Genomic DNA, 21,102 nt, shown 5'->3' with positions numbered 1-21,102 from the left:
TATGTGAACGGACGATGAGACTTCTGATTTGTAGTGTAGCTTACAGACTCCTGGAATTCTAGAAAGTATAAATGGCTTTAAAATAAGGTATTAATTATGCTATAGTTAATAAATTGGTTATAGAGATTATGTGACATATGTAGACTTGTAAGTCATTGGGGCATAAAGAGAATGGACCGTGTTCACAGCCAACCAAGTGAACAATGGTTGAAGACACTGGGCTTGTTGAGTTTGCCTGGGAGAAGATGTTGGAGAAAGAATGAGAGGACAGGCTATGATAGTTTTTGTCAATATCTGAAGACCTGTCTCTTAAAGACCTGTTTTTGTGCTGCATTTTTTCCGTTAATCAATGTGATTCCACACCTTCTTTTTCATAATATCCCCCTCCCCACTGCCTCCATCTCTTTCAAGTGCCACTTCCTTCATGAAACCTTGCTGAGATAGAGCCAGTTGTCTCCTCCATCAGACTACCAGAATTTACCACACTATATTCTTTTTAAAAAAATTATTATTATCTCTTTGTCTTGTTCACTAGAGTGTGGGGTCCTTGAGGGCAGGAGCCGGTCAGTTCAGTTCAGTCGCTCAGTTGTGTCTGACTGTTTGCGACCCCATGAACCGCAGCACGCCAAGCCTCCCTGTCCATCACCAACTCCTGGAGTTCACCCAAACTCATGTCCACTGAGTCGGTGATGCCATCTAACCATCTCATCCTCTGTCGTCCCCTTCTCCTCCTGCCTTCAATCTTTCCCAACATCAGGGTCTTTTCAAATGAGTCAGCTCTTCGAATCAGGTGGGCAAAGGATTGGAGTTTCAGCTTCAACATCAGTCCTTCCAATGAACACCCAGGACTGATGTCCTTTAGGATGGACTGGTTGGATCTCCTTACAGTCCAAGGGACTCTCAAGAGTCCCAACACCACAGTAGGGGCCGGGTCACACTTTCCTATTTCAGCACTTATCATAGAGTAGATCTTTCATGAATGTCACAGAATGAATAAGTGAAAAATAATCTTTTGATAGGAGTTTTTTAATATAAGAGCTCTGTGAAATAATGGGGCCATCATCAACTCCATTTCATTGATGAGGTAGCCAAGGCTCAGAGAGAAGGGGTGACTCACCTAAGGCCACACCACTAGTAAGTGGGGCTACAGACAGCTTCTCTGGTCTTCCAGGTTGGATGCCACCTGCTTACCTATGAGAAAAAGTACAATAATAACAAGCAAGCTGCTATTTACTGGCACTAATTATGTCCCTCCTCACTGGGACTGGGCCTTCAGTTAAGATAGCAAGACTGAATAATGTGCTGGTAGAAACTGAACAGATTGGTGGTTGCCAGAGGCATGGGTTACAGGGTGGGAGAAAAGGGGGAAAGTGGTTAAAAGGTACAAACTTCCAGTTACAAAGTAAATAAGCTGTGGAGATGAATATGTAGCACAGGTGACTAAAGTTAATCTTGTGTTGCAGAAGACAACCCTCAGAATGGGAGAAAATAATAGCAAATAAAACAATTGACAAAAGATTAATTTCCAAAATATACAAGCAGCTCATACAACTCAATACCAGAAAAACAAGCAACCCAATCAAAAAGTGGGAAAAAGACCTAAACAGACGTTTCTCCAAAGAACACATACATGTTAGATGGCTAATAAATACGTGAAAAGATGCTCAACATTGCTCATTATTTGAGAAATGCAAATCAAAACTACAATGAGAAATCACCTCACACTGGTCAGATGGCCATCATCAAAAAATCTACAAACAGTAAATGCTGGAGAGGGTGTGGAGAAAAGGGAACCCTCTTGTTGGTGGGAATGTAAATTGATACAGCCACTATGGAAGACAATATGGAGAATACTTAAAAAACTAGGAATAAAACTACCATATGACCCAGCAATCCCACTACTAGGCATATACCCTGAGAAAATGATAATTGAAAAAGACACACATACCCCATTGCATTGGAGTTCCTTGCAGAACTATTTGCAAAAGCTAGGACATGGAAGCAACCTAGATATCCATCGACAGATGAATGGATAAAGAAACTGTGGTATATATACACAAAGGAATTCTACTCAGCCATCACAACAAATGCATTTGAGTCAGTTCTAGTGAGGTGGATGAACCTAGAACCTATTATACAGAGTGAAGTCAGAAAGAGAAAAACGAATATTGTGTATTAACATGTATATATGGAATTTGAAAGTAGTACTGATGAACCTATTTGCAGGGCAGCAGTGGAAACACATGGAGATTCCCTGGTGGCTCAGACAGTAAAGAATCCACCTGCAATGCAGGAGACCTGGTTTTGATCCCTAGGTTGGGAAGATCCCCTGGAGAAGGGCATGGCAACCCACTCCAGTATTCCTGCCTGGAGAATCCCCACAGACAGAGAAGCCTGGCGGGCTACAGTCCATGGGGTCTCAAAGAGTCAGACACGACTGAGTGACTAAGCACAATGGAGACACAGATACAGAGAGAAGACGTATGGACACAGGGTCAGGGAGGAAGGAGAGGTTGGGATGTACGGAGAGAGTAGCATGGAAGCATATACATTACCATATATAAAATAGATAGCCAGTGGGAATTTGCTGTGTGACTCAGGGAACTCAACGTGGGGCTCTGTAACAACCTAGAGGGCTGGGATGGGGAGGTGAGAGGGAGCTCAAAGAGGGAGGGGACATATGTATACTTATGGCTGATTCATGTTGATGTTTGGCAGAAACAAACACAATATTGTACAGCAATTATCCTTCAATTAAAAATAAATAAATTTAATTATAGAAAAATGGTATATTCCAAAGTTGATAAGAGAGAGTGGATCTTAAAAGTTCTCATCACAAGAAAAAAATTATAACCATGTGTAGTATCGGATGTGACCTACACTTCTTGGGGTGATCATTTCACAACGTGTACAAACATGGAATCATTATGTTGTACACCTGAAACTAATACATCAGTTTTAACTTTGAAAAAAGGAATGGATAATGTTGATCATACCAGACCACCTGACCTGCCTCTTGAGAAAGCTGTGTGCAGGTCAGGAAGCAACAGTTAGAACTGGACATGGAACAACAGACTGGTTCCAAATAGGAAAAGGAGTACGTCAAGGCTGTATATTGTCACCCTGCTTATTTAACTTCTATGCAGAGTACATCATGAGAAACGCTGGGCTGGAAGAAGCACAAGCTGGAATCAAGATTGCCGGGAGAAATATCAATAACCTCAGATATGCAGATGACACCACCCTTATGGCAGAAAGTGAAGAGGAACTAAAAAGCCTCTTGATGAAAGTGAAAGAGGAGAGTGAACAAGTTGGCTTACAGCTCAACATTCAGAAAACTAAGATCATGGCATCTGGTCAATCACTTCATGGGAAATAGATGGGGAAACAGTGGAAACAGTGTCAGACTTTATTTTTCTTGGCTCCAAAATCACTGCATATTGTGATTGCAGCCATGAAATTAAAAGACACTTCCTCCTTGGAAGGAAAGTTATGACCAACCTAGACAGAACATTAAAAAGCAGAGACTTTACTTTGCCAACAAAGGTCTGTCTAGTCAAGGCTATGGGTTTTCCAGTGGTCATGTATGGATGTGAGAGTTGGACTATAAAGAAAGCTGAGCACCGAAGAATTGATGCTTTTGAACTGTGGTGTTGGAGAAGACTCCTGAGAATCCCTTGGACTGCAAGGAGATCCAACCAGTCCATCCTAAAGGACATCAGTCCTGGGTGTTCATTGGAGGGACTGATGTTGAAGCTGAAACTCCAATACTTTGACCACCTGATGCAAAGAGGTGACTCATTTGAAAAGACCCTGATGCTGGGAAAGATTGAGGGCAGGAGGAGAAGGGGACGACAGAGGATGAGATGGTTGGATGGCATCACCGACTCAATGGACATGGGTTTGGGTGGACTCCGGGAGTTGGTGATGGACAGGGAGGCCTGGTGTGCTGCGATTCATGGGGTCGCAAAGAGTTGGACACGACTGAGCGACTGAACTGAACTGAACAGAAGCAAAGGCAACAAAACCAAAACTAAACACATGAGATGAAATTAGACCAAAAATAGACAAGTTGGGTGAAATCAGACCAAAAAATAGACAACTGGGATGGAATCAGACAGAAAAGACATGTGGGATGAAATCAGACCAAAAAATAGACACGTGGGACGAAATCAGACTAAAAAACTTCTGCACAGCAAAGAAAACCACTAACAAGATGAAAAGACAACTATCTGAGTGAGAGAAAATATTATGAAATCATTTATCAGAAAAGGAGCTAATATCCAAAATATATAAAGAATTGTACAACTCAGTAGCAAAACAACAATCTGATTAAAAGATGGGCAGAAGATCTGATTAGACATTATTACAAGAATACTTACAGATGGCCAACAAATACATGGAAGTATGCTCAGCATCATTAATCATCAGGGAAATGCAAATCGAAACCACAAGGAGATATCACCTCATACCTGTTAGAATGGCTATCATCAAATTACAAGAAATAACAAATACCAGTGAGGATATAGAGAAAGGGAACCCTTGTAACCTGTTGGTGGGAATGTAAATTGATACAGCCACTATGAAAAATAAATAGTAGGGTGGTTCTTCAACAAATTAAAATAGGACTACTGCATGATCCAGCAATTCTAACTTCTGGGTATTTATCCCCAAAAGAAAAACACCTACTTAAAAAGCTATATGCACTCCTATGTTCATTACAACATTTTTTTCAATAGCCAAGAAAGGGAAATATGTCCATCAGAGGATGAATGGACAATAAATTATGATTGATAAGTAGATTTATAGATGGATAGAGAGATTATTCATCTATAAAAAAGAATGAAAACTTGCCATTTGCCACAACATGGATGAGCCTTAAGGACATTGTGCTGTGCTAAGTCGCTTCAGTCATGTCTGACTCTTTGCGACCCCATGGACTGTAGCATGCCAGGTTCCTCTGTGCATGGGATTCCTCTGTGCAACTGGAGTGGGTTACCATTTCCTTCTCCAGGGGATCTTCCCGATCCAGGGATTGACCCCAGGTCTCCCACATTGCAGGTGGATTCTTTACCAGCTGAGCCACAAAGGAAGCCCCAAACAAACAAAACCAGGCTCAAATTGGTGGTTGCCAGAGGTTGGGGCCAGGGAGAAATGGGTAAACTGTTTTTTTTTTTTTTTTTCCATTTAAATAAATTGAACAATTTATTATTCTACAAAATTCTACAATTCTACAAAAAATTGATAAGTAAATAAACAGTAATTCTTTGCTTTTATGAAGGGCTTGCCTGGTGCTTTCATATGTGTGACTTTGATTTAACAAATATGAGTACCCACAATGTACACATACCTTTCTAGATGCTGTGGGAAATACAAGATAAATAAGACAGTTTCCTTATTTACTTGGACAGCCATCAAAAGAATTTAGGTCTGAAAAGAAATTCAGACAGATACTACATGAAGTGGACTCCAAGTAACAAGGAAATGCTGAAGAGAAACATTTACACAACAGGGTTAACAGTACAAGTAGGAAGGGCTTTACTATAAGGAAATGGGAAATGGGAATTTCAAAGAGGCTAAGTGAGCTTATCTAAAGTTTCACTAAACCAGGAATCTAACCTGGGCCCTCTAGCTCAGGCCTGGACTCCTTCCCCACATGCTCCCCATGTAACCATGGACACCGTCCTGCAACCCCAAAGAGAAGCTTGCACGTGGTAAACAATTGGTGATGTTTACCATGGTAGGATGGGGTCATGGGAGAGGATTATCAAAGTGACTGGAGTTACTGAAAAACCTAAGAATTAATCTAAAGAGGATTTGTAGAACAAAGGGGAGTTTATAAAAAATGTACTATAGAACAGAATTACAGAAAGTTATAAAAATAAAGGGGAAAAGTATCTGTAATCCTTAACACCACTTCCACTCCCAATCCAGAACTGAATAGTCCATTTCTTTGTTCTTGCACATTCAATTTTTTGCCAGGTTGTTATCATATTTTACATGAACTGATGTCCACGTTTGTCCACTTAAATGTTTTTCCATAATAGGATAGAGTCTTCATAATTATAACAATAATTTTGCAATGTGTCATTGTTGTTCACTCACTCAGTTGTGTCTGAGTTTTTGTGACCTCCATGGACTGTAGCACATCAGGCTTCCCTGTCCTTCACCATCTCCCGGAGCTTGCTCAAACTCATGTCCATTAAGCTGATGATGCCATCCAACCATCTCATCCTCTTTTGCCCCCTTCTCCTGCCCTCAATCTTTCCCAGCATCAGGGTCTTTTCCAGTGCATTGGCTTTTCACCTCAGGTGGCCAAAGTATTGGTGCTTCAGCTTCAGCATCAGTCCTTCCGATGAATATTCAAGGTTGATTTCCTTTAAGAGTGACTGGTTTGATCTCCTTGCTGTCCAAGGGACTCAAGAGTTTTTTCTAGCACCACAGTTCCAGAGCATCAATTCTTCAGCGCTCAGCCTTTTTTTTTTTTAATCTTTTAATTAATTTATTTTTAATTGAAGGATAATTGCTTTAGAGAATTTTGTTGTTTTCTGTCAAACATTAACATGAATCAGCCATAGGCTCAGCCTTCTTTATGGTCCAACTCTAACATCTGTACATGACTACTGGAAAAACCATAGCTTTGACTAGACAGACCTTTGTCAGCAAAGTGATGTCTCTGCTTTTTAATATGCTGTCTAGGTTGGTCATAGCTTTTCTTCCAAGGAGCAAGCGTCTTTTAATTCATGGCTGCAGTCACCATCTGCAGTGATTTTGGAGCCCAAGAAAATAAAGTCTGTCACCGTTTCCATTGTTTCCCCATCTGTTTGCCCTAAAGATAGAACTGGATGCCATGATCTTGGTTTTTTGAATGTTGAATTTCAAGCCAGCTTTTTCACTCTCCTCTTTCACGTTCATCAAGAGGTTCTTTAGTTTCTTTTCGCTTTCTGCCATAAGGGTGGTGTCATCTGCATATCTGAGACTGTTATATTTCTCCTGGCAATCTTAATTCCAGCTTTAGCTTCATCCAGCCTGGAATTTCTCATGATGTACTCTGTATATGGGCTTCCCTGGCGGCTCAGATGGTAAAGAATCTGCCTGCAATGCAAGAGATGCAGGTTTAATCCCTGGGTTGGGAAGATCCCCTGGAGAAGGGAATGGCTACCCACTCCAGTATCCTTGCCTGGAGAATTCCATGGATAAAGGAGCCTGGTGAGCTACAGTCCATGGAGTCGTGAAGAGTCGGACACTACTGAGTGACTATGACTCACTCTGTATGTAAGTGAAATGAGAGGGGTGACAATATACAGCCTTGACGTACTCCTTTCCCAATTTAGAACCAGTCTGTTGTTCCATGTCCGGTTCTAACTGGTGCTTCTTGACCTGCATACAGGTTTTGCAGGAAGCAGGTAAGGTGATCTGGTATTCCCATCTCTTTATGAATTTTCCACACTTTGTTGTGATCCACACAGTTAAAGTTTTTAGCGTAGTCTATGGTGTAGATGTTTTTCTGGAATTCTCTTTTTCTATGATCCAACGGATGTTGACAATTTGCTCTCTGGTTCCTCTGCCTTTTCTTAATTCTGTTTGAACATCTGGAAGTTTTTAGTTCATGTGTTGTTGAAGCCTAGCGTGAAGAATTTTGAGCATTACTTTTCTAGCATGTGAAATGAGCCCAGTTGGTAGTTTGAACATTCTTTGACATTGCCTTTCTTAGGGATTGGAAAGAAAACTGACCTTTCCCAATCCTGAGGCCACTGCTGCGTTTTCTAAATTTGCTGGCATATGGAGTGCAGCACTTTAATAGCATCATCTTTTAGGATTTCAGTTCAGGTCAGTTGCTCAGTCATGTCCAACTCTTTGTGACCCCATGAACTGCAGCACTCTAGACCTCCCTGTCCATCACCAACTACTGGAGTCTACCAAAACCCATGTTCATTGAATCAGTGATGCCATCCAACCATCTCATCCTCTGTCATCCCCTTCTCCTGTCTTTAATCTTTCCCAGCATCAGGGTCTTTTCAAATGAGTCACCTCTTCCCATCAGGTGGCCAAAGTATTGGAGCTTCAGCCCCAACATCAGTCCTTCCAATGAACACCCAGGACTGATCTCCTTCAGAATGGACTGGTTGGATCTCCTTGCAGTCCAAGGGACTCTCAAGAGTCTTCTCCAACACCACAGTTCAAAAGCATCAATTCTTTGGCATTCAGCTTTCTTTATAGTCGAACTCTCACATCCATACATGACTACTGGAAAAACCATAGCCTGGACATGGAACAACAGACTGGTTCCAAATAGGAAAGGGAGTACGTCAAGGCTGTATATTGTCACCCTGCTTATTTAACTTATATGCAGAGTACATCATGAGAAACGCTGGACTGGAAGAAACACAAGCTGGAATCAAGATTGCTGGGAGAAATATCAATCAACTCAGATATGCAGATGACACCACCCTTATGGCAGAAAGTGAAGAGGAACTAAAAAGCCTCTTGATGAAAGTGAAAGTGGAGAGTGAAAAAGTTGGCTTAAAGCTCAACATTCAGAAAACTAAGATCATGGCATCCGGTCCCATCGCTTCATGGGAAATAGATGGGGAAACAGTGCAAACAGTGGCAGACTTTATTTTTGGAGGCTCCAAAATCACTGCAGATGGTGACTGCAGCCATGAAATTAAAAGATGCTTACTCCTTGGAAGGAAAGTTATGACCAACCTAGATAGCATATTCAAAAGCAGAGACATTACTTTGCCAACAAAGGTCCGTCTAGTCAAGGCTATGGTTTTTTCTGTGGTCATGTATGGATATGAGAATTGGACTGTGAAGAAGGCTGAGCACTGAAGAATTGATGCTTTTGAACTGTGGTGTTGGAGAAGACTCTTGAGAGTCCCTTGGACTGCAAGGAGATCCAACCAGTCCATTCTGAAGGAGATCAGCCCTGGGATTTCTTTGGAAGGAATGATGCTAAAGCTGAAACTGCAGTACTTTGGCCACCTCATGTGAAAAGTTGACTCATTGGAAAAGACTCTGATGCTGGGAGGGATTGGGGGCAGAAGGAGAAGGGGACAACAGAGGATGAGATGGCTGGATGGCATCACTGACTCGATGGACGTGAGTCTGAGTGAACTCCGGGAGTTGGTGATGGACAGGGAGGCCTGGCATGCTGCAATTCATGGGGTCGCAAAGAGTTGGACACAACTGAGCGACTGAACTGAACTGAACTGACTAGACGGACCTTTGTTGACAAAGTAATGTCTCTGCTTTTTAATATGCTGTCTAGGTTGGTCATAACTTTCCTTCTAAGGAGTAAGCGTTTTTTAATTTCATGGCTGCAGTCACCATCTGCAGTGATTTTGGAGCCCAGAAAAATAAAGTCAGCCACTGTTTCCACTGTTTCCCCATCTATTTGCCATGAAGTGATGGGACCAGATGCCATGATCTTAGTTTTCTGAATGTTGAGCTTTAAGCCAACTTTTTCACTCTCCTCTTTCACTTTCATCAAGAGGCTCTTTAGTTCTTCATTTTAGGATTTGAAATAGCTCAATTGGAATTCCATCACCTCCACTAGCTTTGTTTGTAGTAATGCTTCCTAAGGCCACTTTACTTCACACTCCAGGATGCCTGGCTCTAGGTGAGTGACCACACCATCATGGTTATCCAATGTGTCATTGAGTCCCTGTACTATGAATAAAATAATGATTCCTGTATCATTAGCAATTACTTATTTCCATTTTTTCTGTTATAAATAACACTATGGTGAATATTTCTCTGATTCCAATGTTTCCTTATTCTGTTTCATTTCCTTCTGAATATATTACCAGAAATAGGAATGTTGCATTAAACAAATGAACATTTTCAGATGTTAATTTCATACATACAATCTTTAATATAAATGGAATCTTACTCTACCTCATTCTCTTTAACAACTTCATAGTATTCCGTGGAAGAACTGTAATTCATGTAACATGTAATTCAGCTTGGGGTACAAACAAGTTCATAGCTCTTATTTCTCTAATTAATTAATCAACCCCCCTCAAATATTCCTATTAGCAAAAAGTTCATTTTCACCCTCTTGAGACCTCTTTACCCTCTCGCTCCAAACGTTAGGGATCTTATTCAGCCCAGAGGAAGCTACTACTGTTTCCAGGTACAACATTGAGAAAGAAAGGTAGAAATTCTGGCCAGTCTGCTTGCATTTGGTTGGTGCTACGTAGTGTACTAGGTATTCCCTAGTAGCTCAGCTGGGAAGGAATCTGCCTGCAGTGCGGGAGATCTGGGTTTGACCCCTGGGTAAGATCCCCTGGAGAAGGGAATGGCTACCCTCTCCAGTATTCTGGCCTGGAGAATTCCATGGACTGTATTGTCCATGGGGTCACAAAGAGTCAGACACAACTGATCAACGTTCACTTTCATTTTCACGTAGTGTGCTATTGAGTGCAAGTTCTGGCTCTGTCTGATGGACATATTCATCCACTGCTGTGGATGTAATTCACTTAACATTTCCTCTACTGATGGATATTTATCAAATCTTTGCAATCACAATAATACTACAAAGAATATACTTGTATCTGTGCATATGTGTATTTCTGGTAGGAACACTTATCATTGTGGATGTCTTCTCTGCCATCTGTTATGCAGCCATGGGTTCTTTGTGTTCACCATGAATCTGCCCTCAACAGCTTCTTCGCATACAGAAGCTTCAGTTAGAGACACAATTTTCTGATTTTTCAGGGCTGCTGTAAATGTGTTTATTGTTTCTTATTATTTCAACAGGATGTTGTGGGGGGTAGGAAAGATAAATACAGATTTTGATAAGCCATTTAAAACTAGAAACCTTTGCTATATACATTTCTAAAATAAATATTGCCAAATATTTTCCCAAAGAGTTTTACAAATTTTCACCTAGAAACGCAGAGTATTAAACCCCAACCTGATCAACACTAGGTATTAATATAATAATTTCCTATAATTTAGTAGAAAGAAGAAATATGTCTCAGTTTCCATTCCTTTGACTATTAGTGAGGTTGGATAGTTCTACATATATTTATTAATTCATTGCATCCTTGGTAAATCATCCATTTCTGTGTTTTGCTTATTTACCTATTTGGTCTTAATGTATTCCTTTATCATCTAAATAAGTTCTCCTATTTATTGCAGGTAATTCCCCAATCTATTATTTACCTTTTAATTAATTTTTGTCCTGGGTTCATGTACACATAGAATTTTAATTTTGAATGTAGTTAGGTTTTTCTTTTGTGCCTATAACTTGGGCAACCCACTTCACCAGTTTGGGGTACAAATAAGTTCATAATTCTTATTTCTCCAATGAATTTTTCAACTCCTCAAAGGTTCCTATTACCAAAAAGTTCAGTATTTCCCTCTTGAGACCTCTTTACCCTCTCCCTCCAAACCTTAAGGATCTTCTTCAGCCCAGAGGAAGCTACTCTTGTTTCCAGGTACAAAGCTGAGAAAGAAACTTAGAAATTCTGGCCAGTCTGTTTGTGTTTGCTTGGTCTCCAGGATGTGCTACTGAATGCTAGCTTTGGCCCTGTCACATTTGTCTGCTGCTGTCGCAAAATCTTCTCTGCTGACATGGTCCCTGAACAGCCCTGATCCTAGGCTAAATATCTCCTGGTGCTCACACAGCCATTGCTCCCCAAAGCCCCATGCTATGCTAGCCTGGTGCTCTCTGATGATCTAGAGAGGTAGGATAGAAGTGGGGAGGGAGGCTCACGATGAAGGGGAGATATATAATTATGACTGATTTGCATTATTGGACGGCAGAAACCAACACAACATTTTAAAGCAATTTTCCTCCAATTAAAAATTTAAAAAGAAAGAGAGAGAGAGACTTCTGGGAGCTCAGCTCAGAGCTCAGTGATGACCTAGACGGGTGAGATGAGAGTGGGATGGGAGGGAGGTCCAAAAGGGTGGGGATATATGTATACATATAACTGATTCACTTTGTTGTACAGCAGAAAGTAACACAACATTGTAAAGCAATTATACTCCAAAATAATAATCATAATGCTGAAATTAAAAGAAGAAGCATCTAACTCAAGTCACGTGACAGGCCAGAACCAGCCATCACCTTAACAGGTACCCTCTGCTCCCCTGGAGTTCTTTACTTCCAACAGATCTTGGTCAGGGCCACTCCCCAGGATTCCCTAAGTTTGGATCTTAGGAAGGAGTGGAAGTCTTGGTCTCTGCCCTCTCAGAAGGATCTTGGGATCCTTATTCAATTTCATACATTACTTTTTCAGCTCTGTGCATACCAAATGGCCTCAAGAAGAGAAGTACAGTTTTCACCAAGCCACAAAAGCTTTGGATCACTTTTCCTGGAGGTCAGTGGGTGCCTGCTCTTACTGGTCAGGTTGCAGATACTAAAAGTCACTCTACCTATCTTGTAAATTATTTTTTCCTAGTTTTTATTTTTGTTTCATTTCATTTCAGTTGTGTTAAGAGTAAGTATATTTGACACAGGGGATTAGGTGCTTACAAGTCTTTGGAAGATCTAAGGGGCAGGCTCTAGGCTGAGCCCCTACAAATGACCCCTGAAACAATAGCACTGTATCAGGAAGCTGAGGGATCACAAAGCTAAAACTGTGGCTACTGGCCATAGGAACACATGGCCTCAGCTGTAATCTAGAGGTCAGGAAGCTGCCACCATACTGACTGGCTCCAGAACCACACTGATCCTGCCTGTTTAGTCGCTAAGTCGTGTCCTACTCTTTTTCGACCCCATGGACTGTAGCCTGTCAGGCTCCTTTGTCCTTGGGATTTCCCAGGCAGGAATACTGGTATGGGTTGCCTTGCTCTCCTCCCGGGGATCTGCCTGACCCAGGTGATGAACTTGTGTGTCCCACATTGGCAGGCGGATTCTTTACCACCGAGCCACGTGAGATGCGATGCATGTGATTGGCCCCACTTAAATCATGACCAGAACCCTGGCTGCAAAGGGAATCTGGAAAATGTCACTTTTAGAGTTCTAGCCTCTGCAATGCAGTAAGACAGGCAACAGGAGGAAGGACTAGATATTACACTCCAACCCACCATACCAGTTGTTTATAATTACATGACAAAAAGAGGCTACACAGGTGATTCCCCTGCTAGGAAAGAAAGTGTGGCACAGTGACTGTCCCTGTCTATAGACATAGAAACATCTGGAATAAATTTGAAAACCCCACATAACCCAGCAATACTTACACATCTAAACTTAATGCCCTTCCCCTTAGATCTTTAAAATGTCCTATCAGAAGGGATGATTCTTGAGTGAAATATTAGATGTGCATGGCTCGGGGAGGAGGGAAGTATTCCGAGAGGAAAGAAGCGACTATGACCGTAGCTGAGGCCCTGTCCCACGCTGGCCATGAATTTTGCCACTGGACGAGGGGGCAAAGCCAGTCCAGTGAAGCCGGCACCAGTCAATTCAAGCCCAGAGAGCCCTATTCAGATGTGGGGCTCCTAATTTGATGATGAATTTGGTAAATTGGAGCTCATTTTGAAGACAGGGACAAGGATAATAAAGAGATTCAAAGCCATGCACCTGGGGAAAGGTAAAAGGAAATGAGAACATTTAGCCTGGAAAAAAGAAAACCAGGGCAGATGCTCTGTCTTTTGTTCATTCAATCGGTAAATGTTTACTGAGTCCTTTTTGTCCCAGGCATTCTGCTAAGCAGGTGCCATTCCTGCCAGAACTGGGCTTGCAGTTTAGTAACGGAGATGGGCCCATTGCAAAACAATGATAAATTATGGATTATAAATTATGTAAGTGCTACAAGGGAGGGATCCATAAGGTACAGAATGAGGAAGTGTGAAGCCTGCCTAGGGGAGTTATGGAATGCCGAAAGGGGCAGGGGGTCTTCTCAAGCTGATTCCTAAAGGAGTAATAAAAATTTGCCAAATAGATACAGGTGGCCTAGGATGAAGGAACAGTATATATAAGGATGAAGAGATGTAAGAGAGGATGGCTTAACTAGGGAAAGACATGCATTTCAGTATTACTGGAGCAAAAGTGCAAAGAGAGAATGCCAAGGACTAAAACTGGACTAGAAGGTAGGGGCTGTGGCAGAGATGCCTCTGCGCTATACAACCTGGTCCTCCTCCTTCCCAGGCACTCGGCCCTTTACGTCTCCCAGCTTCCCTTGCACTTAGGTGTGGCCTGAGTCTGGCCAATGGCATGGGAGTAGAACTGACGTGCACTCCTGCAGGTCTGACCCACAGAACCCTTCCTCTCATGATCCTCCACTCATCCTCTGTCTGATGGCTGGAGGCAAAGAGGCCCAAAATGGGAGGATCCTGGGTCCCCACATGCAAGGCTCCCTGCCTAATATACAGGCCCTAGGTTTGGGGACTTCTCTTTTACGCCAGCTAACTGAGCATTGATATATGGCATGCTATCTGTCTTGAGATGTTGAGAAGACTGTCTTTCAGAGAGAGGGATCCATCATAAATGACCCTCGAAGGCAAACCAGCTCTAACAGGTGAGAGTTACACAGAGGCAGCTTTCTGCTCATCTCTTCCTTTATTATTTGTTACCCAAGTGTCATCTTTCTACCTCTCCCCCACTCCCCCTCACTCCTTCTCCAGAAAATTTAAGAAAACAAGGAAGCAGGCCATGTCTGATCCTAAATCAGCTGTGGGGATCAGCATGTCCACACAATATGCTCCTTCTCTTCCTCTCCCTGCCACTCTCAGCAACGCTTTGGTTGTTTTTCATCTGGGAGTCACTGACCTTCTAGTTGGATCTGCCCTTTTTGTATCAGCCGCCAATGAGCAGTGGGATAGAGAAATCACATTTGCCTTTAGTGGCCCAGTTCTCCAATCTCCCATCCCTGCCAAGACTTCTGCAGGAACAGGTTTGATTGGCAGGTCAGGAATAATTAGAGGGGTGTAGTCTGCCAGGAGGAAAACACTGAACTGGATATGGAGCCTGGCCAGTCCTATAGCATCAAGCAAGACAGCAAGTGAGTTGTCTCCCTTTTCCTCTTTTTCTTCCTCGCTTTCTCAGAGGGGACCATTCTTGGGTCCATGACCCACAGGCTTTGTTTGTTCCTTAGGATCTGCCAGCCTTGTCTCTCCATGGCAATACAGGGGACATAGTATGCTCGAAGTCCATTTCCCAGCATCTGAACTCACCAATCTAGAATCACCTAGGGCATTTGGGGGAGGGAGAGTCTTCACCATCGCAGGTCAGTCCAGTTTGGGCTTTGACCCTCCCTGTCTGCCTGTCTCTCTCGAAGGTAGTGTGATGTGCGGGTTTGCGTATGGCGGTTCTCCAGAGGGTTGGTGTTGGTTTGAGCATGTGTGTGCACACACGCACATTCATACCACATGTCTCCCAAGGCCAAATAATTCTGAGACAGTTTAGTCTGAATCCAAATTAAGGAAAATTTTCCCTAACAGAGCATCATCCATAAAGGTTTCCCTGTCCACAGAACAGAACTCACTAGACAGTATTACGCAGGGCGGCTTTGATTTGGGGTGGGATGTCCTCCCCTGAGGGCTCTCTGCACAGAGAAAGGAGTAGCAGCCCCTGCACCCACCCTCTCAAGGGGCCTGTGTCCCAGATCCTCCCGGTTCCACCACCTGGACAGTGGAGTTTGAAAAGGGAATAGCCCAGCTCTTCCTGCTGTTGGTGAGAAGAAACTGAGAGACTTCAGGCTTCAGTTGCTTTGCCTCTTTGCTCATTGACAGATGACATGGTTCAGTGCCCTTTCCAGGTGGGAAAGCTCTGGGGCAGAAGTTCACATCTCTCTCCTCATCATAGTCCAGCCACAGCAATCTTCTCCACCTTGGCTTCTGGTTATAAGGCCCTGAGCCACTCTGTAAGAAGCTATGGCCCAGGAGCCAGCAGTGGTCATGAGAAAGTGGTCATGAGAAAGTCTACACTCACATGCCAATCACCAGAGCTCTGCCCAGGAGTTAAAGACAGACTCGTAAGCCAGAACCCTAAGGGAGACTTCTAGGGGGCAAGTTACATGGATGTGTTCGCAGTGAGAAAATTTGATTTGTGCCCTTTCTATATGTGACACAGACTTCCTTAGTGACTCAGATGGTAAAGAATCTGCCTGCAATGCAGGAGACCTGGGTTCGATCCCTGGGCCAGAAAGATCCACTGGAGAAGGAATGGCTACTCACTCCAGTATTCTTGTCTAGAGAATTCCATGGACAGAGAAGCCTAGTGGGTAGGTACCCATGGGGTTACAAAGAGTAAGACAAGACTGAGCAACTAACAGTTTCACTATATGTTACACAGTAATAAAAAGTTAAAAAGTAGTCTTACCATATGGAAGCGAGCTAAGTGTCCATCTACAGATGAAGAGATAAAGATGTGTATGTATATACATATATATCATATATCTATACACACAAGTGTGTGTGTGTTGGAATACTACTCAGCTGAAAAAAATAAAGTTTACTGCTTGTAACAACATGGATGGATTTGGAGGGTTTTATGCTAATGGCACCCCACTCCAGCCTGGAAAATCCCATGGATGGAGGAGCCTGGTAGGCTGTAGTCCATGGGGTCACTAAGAGTTGGACACAACTGAGCGACTTCCCTTTCACTTTTCACTTTCATGCATTGGAGAAGGAAATGGCAATCCAGTCCAGTGTTCTTGCCTGGCGAATCCCAAGGACTGGGGAGCCTGGTGGGCTTCTGTCTATGGGGTCGCACAGAGTCGCACACGACTGAAGTGACTTAGCAGCAGCAGCATGCTAAGTGAAATAAGTCATATAGAGAAAGAAAAATACTGCATGATGTCACTTATATGTAGAATCTAAAAAATAAGACAAACTAGTGATTTTAACAGAAAAAGAAACAGATTCACAAATATAGATAGCAAGCTAATGATTACCAGTGGGGAGAGGGCAGAGGGGAGGGGCAAGATAGGGGTAGGGGATTAAGAGGTACAAACGACTGTGTATAAAATAAATAAGCTATAAGAATATATAATACAACACAGGGAATATAGCCAATATTTTATAATAATTGTGATTGGAATATTACTGTTAAAAATTGTGAATCACTATTGTACACCTGAAACATATAATATTGCACATCAACTATACTTCAATAAAAGTATATATAATCTTACAAGTCATTAAAAATTTATGATAAATCAAGTTACTTAAGACAGTGGGGCATATGAATAATTGTAGGTAAGTAGAATTGAATAGGGAATTCGGAAATAGATCCACACATAAATAGATCTGAAATTAATATGTACTAAAGACGATAATTTAGTCTAAGACAATTCGGCTTACCCGGCAGAACTGGCTTTCTATCTAAGGAAAAAAAAACTAAAACTGAAACCCTAAGAGCACAACAACAGATCCCTGCAAGATGAATAATTAAATTTTTAAAGTGAAACATTTCTTACATAACTCTGTGTGCAAAACTTCCTAAGCCAAGTAGGGAAGAAAAAGTGATGAAAGATTTAGCTCCCTAAAAGTTTAAAGCTTTTACACTGTAAAGGAATTCATACTGGGGAAAACATTTACAGTAGTTTTGACACCGCAAGTGTTAATATGCCTAACTGGTAATATTCAAAGAGATTGATAAGAAAAGCACAAAGTATCAAGTAGGAAAAGTGTATAAAATTAAGGAGTGGTCATTCAAATAAGAGGAGATTTCTTTTAAAACATCACTATGGCCCCCCCGGGTCAGAGACCCAGATGCAGGCTTGGCCATAGCCTGGAGCTGATGTTGGCTGGTCCCAGAGGGACTATTTACTAGGAATATTTTGGGGAATTGTTTATCATTCATACTTCCTACCAAATCCCTATCTTCTCTTTCTACTTAGGAAGTTCATAAACACTAATCTCTATATCTCTTTCCAACTTGACCTAAATTGGCATCCTCCCACCTCTGAGAGTTACTGGTGAAACTGAAAGTCTCTCAGTCATGTCCGACTGTATGTGACCCCATGGACTTACAGCCCATGGAATTCTCCAGGCCAGAATACTGGAGTGGGTAGGCTTTCCCTTCTCCAGAGGATCTTCCCAACCCAGGGATCAAACTCAGGTCTCCCACACTGTAGGCAGAATATTTACCAGCTGAGCCACAGGGAAAGCCCAAGAGTTACTGGTTCAGTTCAGTTCAGTCACTCAGTTGTGTCCGACTCTTTGCGACCCCATGGACTGCAGCACGCCAGACCTCCCTGTCCATCACTAACTCCCAGAGTTTATCCAAACCCATGTCTATTGAGTCACTGATGCCATCCAACCATCTCATCCTCTGTCGTCCCCTTCTCCTCCTGCCCTCAATCTTTCCCAGCATTAGGGTCTTTTCAAATGAGTCAGATCTTCACATCAGGTGGCCAAAGTATTGGAGTTTCAGCTTCAACATCAGTCCTTCCAATGAACACTCAGGACTGATCTCCTTTAGGATGGACTGGTTGGATCTCCTTGCAGTCCAAGGGACTCTCAAAAGTCTTCTCCCCCAATTATCTTTCTTTGGACAAATCATCCTCCTTTATGATGATAACCTGTGAAAAAAAAAAAAGGAAAAGTTGCCCTGTGGGCTCGGTCTCCTCAAGGTGTCTTATTTAAACTCAATCCAATATGCAAAACCTATGTGGAAAGGAATGTAAACCTTTATTGAAGATTTTGGGAAATCCCAAGGGAATAAATTTCATTCATAATATATAAAATACTCAAAACTCCTCTTTACCTTGAGAGTCCCTTGGACTTCCAGGAGATCAAACTAGTCAATCCTAAAGGAAATCAATCCTGAGAATTCATTGCAAGGACTGATGGAGAAGCTGAAGCTCCAATACTTTGGCCACCTGATGTAAAGAACTGACTCATTAAAAAAGGCTGATGATACTGGGAAAGATTGAAGGCAGGAGGAGAAGGGAATGACATAGGACAAGATGGTTGGAGGGCATCACTGACTCAATGGATGTGAGTTTGAGCAAGCTCCAGAAGATGGTGAAGAATAGGGAAACCTGGCGTGCTGCAGTCCATGGGGTCACAAAGAGTCAGACACAACTGAGCGACTGAACAACAACCTCTTTCCCATTTCCACCTCTCCAAGTGTCTCATGCACATGGCAGCCACCTCAAGTCTCCTCCTCTTTGCAGTCTCTCCAGAATGCTTTCAAGTACCTTTCATGCCAGCTCTTGAATTTCTCCTCTTCTCCTTTCATTGTCTAAGTGTATTCAGGTCAGGTCATATCTATTCAAATAGAATGGTGTCTCCCGATTTACCTTTTACTCTCCAGTCCAGATGAGCTGGTAGACACAGATTAGCAGAAAGCAGAAGAGGGGGAAAGCTATAAATAGTGTATGTTTCCCTATTATGCAATATGTTTTCCTATTGCACACACACAAAAATGTAAAGTTGCTCTTTTGTAACCTGTTTTCTGAGAGAGCATGGCTTATCTGTATCCAGTCTGTTCTGGAGCTTTCCCTGATGAGTAATCTGGCCACAAGCAGTTTTCAACGCCTTCAGCCCTCAGGGACCAGTGGATGAAATGGGAAACTATCTCCATCTCCACTTCTTGTGGGGAGCTGGAAGCCCCAAGGTTTCTTTAAAGGCCATTTGCAGGTGATAAAGCAAAGTTACCCATCCCTCACAGGTTAGCTCCTTCTGGTCCACCTGTTAGCCTAGCGCCTTGCCTCTCCTTATCACCATCTGGCCTGAAACTTTACTTCCTTTCAATGGCCTGCGTTCTCACCTGGATCTCTTCCAGACTGCTGATGTCGTTCCAGCAAGGAGAAACAAACCCCACAGAGGCTTCTGCCTTTCCTAACAAGCATGTTCACGGTCAGCGGGCTGGAGGCCTGCTGCCTAGGGATCTCGGAACACCTCCCAAATGCCAGTAGAGATCAAATACAGATGGAGGGAAATCCAAGTGAACCATATAGACCAATGTGTCTTCCCAACACACAGGCCGTGATGCCCCGTCCCTCCTGCCAGCGGTGAGTCAGAAAATAGAACGTGGAGTCCGAAAGACTGGGGTGACATGGAAATGGGGCCATGGCACAGGGCATGTGTTCCTTGCAGAGCAAGAACTACACTGGGCATGGAAGAATGGTGAGGGCAGGGTGTCCTGGCTCTCCCCAAAATAGCTGTGTGACCTTGGCTGAGCCACTTTGCTTTTCTGAGCTTTATGTTTTCTGTGAAATAAGAGAAGTAAAAAAACTGCCGTGTCTGAACATCAAACAAGATGCCTACAGGAAAACTCTGTCAGAAGTAACGAATGTTGTTTTGAAAGGCAGAAAGGGAAAGAGAGTCGAGTCCAAGGTGAACCAAGCCTTTAACACGCTTGCTGACCTCCACAGTCATCTGTCTGAAGCAGAGAGAACAGGCCCATAATCGGGAATCCTGACCCCAAGAGCCACAGAGACAAGTGTCATCTGCATAAAACAGCCCACGCTCTGCATGCAAAGCAGCTTCCCCATTAGATCTGCCATCCCACAGTCTAAAATGTGCTGAACGCTGGAGTGGAGCTTTATGAAGACACAAGATTCCAATGCCCTTAAATGGTCTGTTATTTTAAGAAGAAAACAAAATATACCCACTTGACCCCAGTGTGGCAACAATACAGTTACCTGAGAACAGATAGGAAGGTCGGATAGAAGTGTGCAGCACGGAGGCCCTCCTGGGGGTGGTGAGAGACCCCTTTCCTTTTTGTTTGGGTTGGACCTCAGATGTAGAATGTTAATTATACTTGTCAGTATTACTTCTCAGATAGTCCACAATATGATTCATCATTGGTCTGGGCAAGGCCCTTCTTCTCTATTATTTTTTTTTCTCTTTTATTCTTATTCCTGTTTTCATTCTCCTCCTTCCACAGTCAGCCATTCTAACATGCTTAATGCATATACATTTTGGGGTATGTATTTTGGATTTTGTTTTATTGAGGTAAAATTGACAGATAACAGTGTATTGATTTCAGGTATATCACATAGTAATTTCATATTTGTATACATTGCAAAATGATCACCACAATAAGTCTACTTATCACCCGTGACCAGTGGCCAAAAAATGTTTTTCTTGTGATGAGAACTTTTAAGGTCTACTCTCGTGGAAACTTTCAAGTACAACAGAGTATTATTATAGTCACCATGCTGTGCATTATTTCTCCATGACTTATTT

General features: G+C 42.6%; 1 protein-coding gene across 6 annotated transcripts in view; it reads left to right on the top strand.

Annotated features, from left to right (window-relative positions):
• The window catches only part of FAM163A (family with sequence similarity 163 member A), a 99,494-nt gene that overhangs the window by 58,279 nt on the left and 20,113 nt on the right, over positions 1-21,102 (top strand). Inside the window, exon 2 of one of the 6 annotated variants that reach the window (XM_044942782.2) lies at positions 12,258-12,338. The exons of 4 other annotated variants lie outside the window; for them this stretch is intronic. The gene's annotated coding sequence lies outside the window, so the exon portion shown is untranslated. Of the gene's footprint in view, positions 1-12,257; positions 12,339-19,776; positions 19,923-21,102 lie in introns of those variants that run through there. One more of the 6 variants, XM_044942784.2, reaches the window with a different exon arrangement.

The sequence above is a fragment of the Bubalus bubalis genome, chromosome 5, assembly GCF_019923935.1.
Source record: "Bubalus bubalis isolate 160015118507 breed Murrah chromosome 5, NDDB_SH_1, whole genome shotgun sequence".
NCBI lineage: Eukaryota > Metazoa > Chordata > Mammalia > Artiodactyla > Bovidae > Bubalus > Bubalus bubalis.
Note: the sequence above shows the minus strand (reverse complement) of the source record. Positions and strands in the feature narration are given on the sequence as shown.